Genomic DNA, 5148 nt, shown 5'->3' with positions numbered 1-5148 from the left:
TTAGCCCAAACAAGTCTCTTCTGCTTGTTGCCTGTCCTTAGCAGTGGTTTCCTAGCAGCTATTTTACCATGAAGGCCTGATGCACAAAGTCTCCTCTTAACAGTTGTGGAAGAGATGTGTCTGCTACTAGAACTCTGTGTGGCATTGACCTGGTCTCTAATCTAAGCTGCTGTTAACCTGCGATTTCTGAGGCTGGTGACTCAGATAAACTTATCCTCAGAAGCAGAGTTGACTCTTGGTCTTCCTTTCCTCATGTGAGCCAGTTTCTTTGTAGCACTTGATAGTGTTTGTAACTGCACTTGGGGACACTTTCCAAGTTTGCCCAATTTTTCGGACTGACTGACCTTAATTTCTTAAAGTAATGATGGCCACTCGGTTTTCTTTACTGAGCTGCTTTTTTCTTGCCACAATACAAATTCTAACAGTCTATTCAGTAGGACTATCAGCTGTGTATCCACCTGACTTCTGCACAACACAGCTGATGGTCCCAATCCCATTTATAAGGCAAGAAATCCCACTTATTAAACCTTACAGGGCACACCTGTGAAGTGAAAACCATTTCCGGTGACTACCTCTTGAAGCTCATCAAGAGAATGCCAAGAGTGTGCAAAGCAGTCATCAAAGCAAAAGGTGGCTACTTTGAAGAACCTAGAATATAAGACATATTTTCAGTTGTTTCACACTTTTTTGTTAAGTATATAATTCCACATGTGTTAATTCATAGTTTTGATGCCTTCAATGTCAATGTACAATTTTCATAGTCATGAAAATACAGAAAAATCTTTAAATGGGAAGGTGTGTCCAAACTTTTGGTCTGTACTGTATATCATATATATATATATATATATATATATATATATATATATATATATATATACAGTACAGACCAAAAGTTTGGACACACATTATCATTTAAAGATTTTTCTGTATTTTCATGACTATGAAAATTGTACATTCACACTGAAGGCATCAAAACTATGAATTAACACATGTGGAATTATATACTTAACAAAAAAGTGTGAAACAACTGAAAATATGTCTTATATTCTAGGTTCTTCAAAGTAGCCACCTTTTGCTTTGATGACTGCTTTGCACACTCTTGGCATTCTCTTGATGAGCTTCAAGAGGTAGTCACCGGAAATGTTTTTTACTTCACAGGTGTGCCCTGTCAGGTTTAATAAGTGGGATTTATTGCCTTATAAATGGGGTTGGGACCATCAGTTGTGTTGTGCAGAAGTCAGGTGGATACACAGTTGACAGTCCTACTGAATAGACTGTTAGAATTTGTATTATGGCAAGAAAAAAGCAGCTAAGTAAAGAAAAACGAGTGGCCATCATTACTTTAAGAAATGAAGGTCAGTCAGTCCGAAAAATTGGGCAAACTTTGAAAGTGTCCCCAAGTGCAGTTGTAAAAACCATCAAGCGCTACAAAGAAACTGGCTCACATGAGGACTGCCCAAGGAAAGGAAGACCAAGAGTCACCTCTGCTTCTGAGGATAAGTTTATCCGAGTCACCAGTCTCAGAAATCGCAGGTTAACAGCAGCTCAGATTAGAGACCAGGTCAATGCCACACAGAGTTCTAGCAGCAGACACATCTCTACAACAACTGTTAAGAGGAGACTTTGTGCAGCAGGCCTTCATGGTAAAATAGCTGCTAGGAAACCACTGCTAAGGACAGGCAACAAGCAGAAGAGTCTTGTTTGGGCTAAAGAGCACAAGGAATGCACATTAGACAAGTGGAAATCTGTGCTTTGGTCTGATGAGTCCAAATTTGAGATTTTTGGTTCCAACCAACGTGTCTTTGTGCGACGCAGAAAAGGTGAACGGATGGACTCTACATGCCTGTTTCCCACCTTGAAGCATGGAGGAGGAGGTGTGATGGTGTGGGGGTGCTTTGCTGGTGACACTTTTGGGGATTTATTCAAAATTGAAGGCATACTGAACCAGCATGGCTACCACAGCATCTTGCAGCGGCATGCTATTCCATCCGGTTTGCGTTTAGTTGGATCATCATTTATTTTTCAACAGGACAATGACCCCAAACACACCTCCAGGCTGTGTAAGGGCTATTTGACCAAGAGGGAGAGTGATGCGGTGCTACGACAGATGACCTGGCCTCCACAGTCACCAGACCTGAACCCAATCGAGATGGTTTGGGGTGAGCTGGACCGCAGAGTGAAGGCAAAAGGGCCAACAAGTGCTAAGCATCTCTGGGAACTCCTTCAAGATTGTTGGAAGACCATTTCCGATGACTACTTCTTGAAGCTCATCAAGAGAATGCCAAGAGTGTGCGAAGCAGTCATCAAAGCAAAAGGTGGCTACTTTGAAGAACCTAGAATATAAGACATATTTTCTGTTGTTTCACACTTTTTTGTTAAGTATATAATTCCACATGTGTTAATTCATAATTTTGATGCCTTCAGGGTGAATGTACAATTTTCATAGTCATGAAAAAACAGAAAAATATTTAAATGAGAAGGTGTGTCCAAACTTTTGGTCTGTACTGTATATATAACAGTTTTGATTTATATATATCCATCCTAACCCCCCCCATATATGTATCCCACCCCACCCCATATATCTATCCAGGTCCCCACGTGTCCAGCTTGCCCCCCTTCACCTCCATGCGTCCATCCAGGTCCCCACATGTCCAGCTTGCCCCCCTTCATCTCCATGCATCCATCCAGGTCCCCACGTTTCCAGCCTGCCCCCCTTCAGCCCCATGCGTCCATCCAGGTCCCCACGTGTCCATCCTGCCCCCCCTTCAGCCCCATGCATCCATCCAGGTCCCCACGTGTCCAGCCTGCCCCCCCTTCAGCCCCATGCGTCCATCCATGTACCCACGTGTCCAGCCTGCCCCCCTTCAGCCCCATGCGTCCATCCAGGTCCCCACATGTCCAGCCTGCCCCCCCTTCAGCCCCATGCGTCCATCCAGGTTCCCACGTGTCCAGCCTGCCCCCCCTTCAGCCCCATGCGGCCATCCATGTCCCCACGTGCCCAGCCTGCCCCCCCTTCAGCCCCATGCATCCATCCATGTCCCCACGTGTCCATCCTGCCCCCCCTTCAGCCCCATGCGTCCATCCATGTCCCCACGTGTCCAGCCTGCTCCCCCTTCAGCCCCATGCGTCCATCCATGTCTCCACGTGTCCAGCCTGCTCCCCCTTCAGCCCCATGCGTCCATCCAGGTCCCCACGTGTCCAGCCTGCCCCCCTTCAGCCCCGTGCGTCCATCCATGTCCCCACGTGTCCAGCCTGCCCCCCCTTCAGCCCCATTGGTCCATCCATGTCCCCACGTGTCCAGCCTGCCCCCCTTCAGCCCCATGCGTCCATCCATGTCCCCACGTGTCCAGCCTGCCTCCCCTTCAGCCCCATTCATCCATCCATGTTCTACTGTGTCCAGCCTGCCACCCCCTTCAGCCCCATGCGTCCATCCATGTCCCCACGTGTCCAGCCTGCCCCCCCTTCAGCCCCATGCATCCATCCATGTCCCCACATGTTCCGCCTGCCCCCCCTTCAGCCCCATGCATCCATCCAGGTCCCCACGTGTCCAGCCTGCCCCCCCCTTCAGCCCCATGCGTCCATCCATGTCCGCACGTGTCCAGCGTGCCCCCCCTTCATCCCCATGCGTCCATCCATGTCCCCACGTGTCCAGCCTGCCCCCCCTTCAGCCCCATGCGTCCATCCATGCATCCTGGGTAGGTGTTTATGCCCCTTCATCCATCCATCCTGGGTAGGTGTAAATGCCCCTCCAGCCATCCATCCTGGGTAGATGTATATGCTTTTCCATTCATCCATCCATCCTCGGTAGGTGTATATGCCCCTCTATCCATACATACATCCATCCTGGGTAGGTGTATATGCCCCAACCATCCATCCTGGGTAGGTGTATATGCCCCGCCATCCATCCATCCATCCTGGGTAGGTGTATATGCCCCTCCATCCATCCATCCATCCAATCTATCTATCTATCTATCTATCTATCTATCTATCTATCTATCCCTTCCTTTCTGAGATAAGCTGCAATAATGCATTTGTCCTATGCTACACCTTTGCACATACACCATATACCTAATCAGTGACCTTGTTATCAGCTGCTACTCTTTTAATTCAACTGTCCCATCAGTTGGGTGTTGCTGAGTACCACGCATTTAAAAAAAATGTGGGGGCCGTTACGATTTTTTTAGTGAAATGCTGGCTCCCTCTGGTGCAGCACTGACTTCTTTAATTTTCTATCTGTGGATGAAAAAAAGATAAAAAAAAGTTTGGTCTGAGATGTTGTTTTAAAGTGCTAGCTATGTCTGTCAATCAGAGCATCCTATTGGTTTTCACCCAGGCAGATAGATTGCTTGCAATAGATGTAATGACTGAATGGAACAATGGAATAATGCAAGAGAATGAGACAATGGAACAATAGAATAATGCAAGAATGGAAGAATGGAACATCATTGCACGTGTCATAATGGGCTCCTGGCCTTTATCTGGCTGTGCTGCTGCAGTCAGCTACAGTCTGCAGGGAGCCTGCAGACTAGGAAGAAGGTGGACCGCTGCTTGTTTGTTCACTAATTAGTTATCCTCTCCCCATCCCCTTGTCGGCAGGTGCATGGGACATTGGCGGGGGAGGGGAGAATGTTTGAAAATAGGCAGACTCATGCAGATTAAAAATGCATGCGTGGACTGCAGCTGCAACAAGCAGTAAAGTTGTGGGTTTTAAGATGACTATTGATGAACAACATGTCCTCCTAAGGGGAGTCTTTGTCCCTATCCCTACAATGGTTGCCTTCTTGAAGCCAGGGTGCAGTCATAGGCCAAAACCAATTCAGGTTATCGCTTCTCGGCCTTTTGGCTAACATCAAGTGTAGTATTTGTTCTCATTTAGTATATGTGCTTTTGCTTTTACCAATATATTGTATTATACTGTTACCTATCTATCTATCCCTTCCTTCCTGAGATAAGCTGCAATAATGCATTTGTCCTTTGCTACACCGCTGCACATACACCGTATACCTAGTCAGTGGCCTTGTTATCAGCTGCTACACTTTTAACTGTATAATGTAATATTGAGTAGAATTAAATATGCTGACATATTAACTATGAGGCCTCACATAGCCCCCTAAATACAGTATGAGTCGCCAAACTCAGCCTCCTATA

At 46.7% G+C, this 5148-nt stretch overlaps 1 pseudogene; it reads left to right on the top strand.

Annotated features, from left to right (window-relative positions):
• The first annotated feature begins 4823 nt into the window (after positions 1-4823).
• Positions 4824-4926, top strand: LOC141203311 (U2 spliceosomal RNA; annotated as a pseudogene).
• The last annotated feature ends 222 nt before the right edge of the window (positions 4927-5148 follow it).

Source organism: Phyllobates terribilis, unplaced genomic scaffold (genome assembly GCF_046119375.1).
Source record: "Phyllobates terribilis strain yellow unplaced genomic scaffold, ASM4611937v1 Scaffold_124__1_contigs__length_5142088, whole genome shotgun sequence".
Taxonomy (NCBI): Eukaryota; Metazoa; Chordata; class Amphibia; order Anura; family Dendrobatidae; genus Phyllobates; species Phyllobates terribilis.
This window is presented reverse-complemented; position numbering and strand designations above follow the sequence as displayed.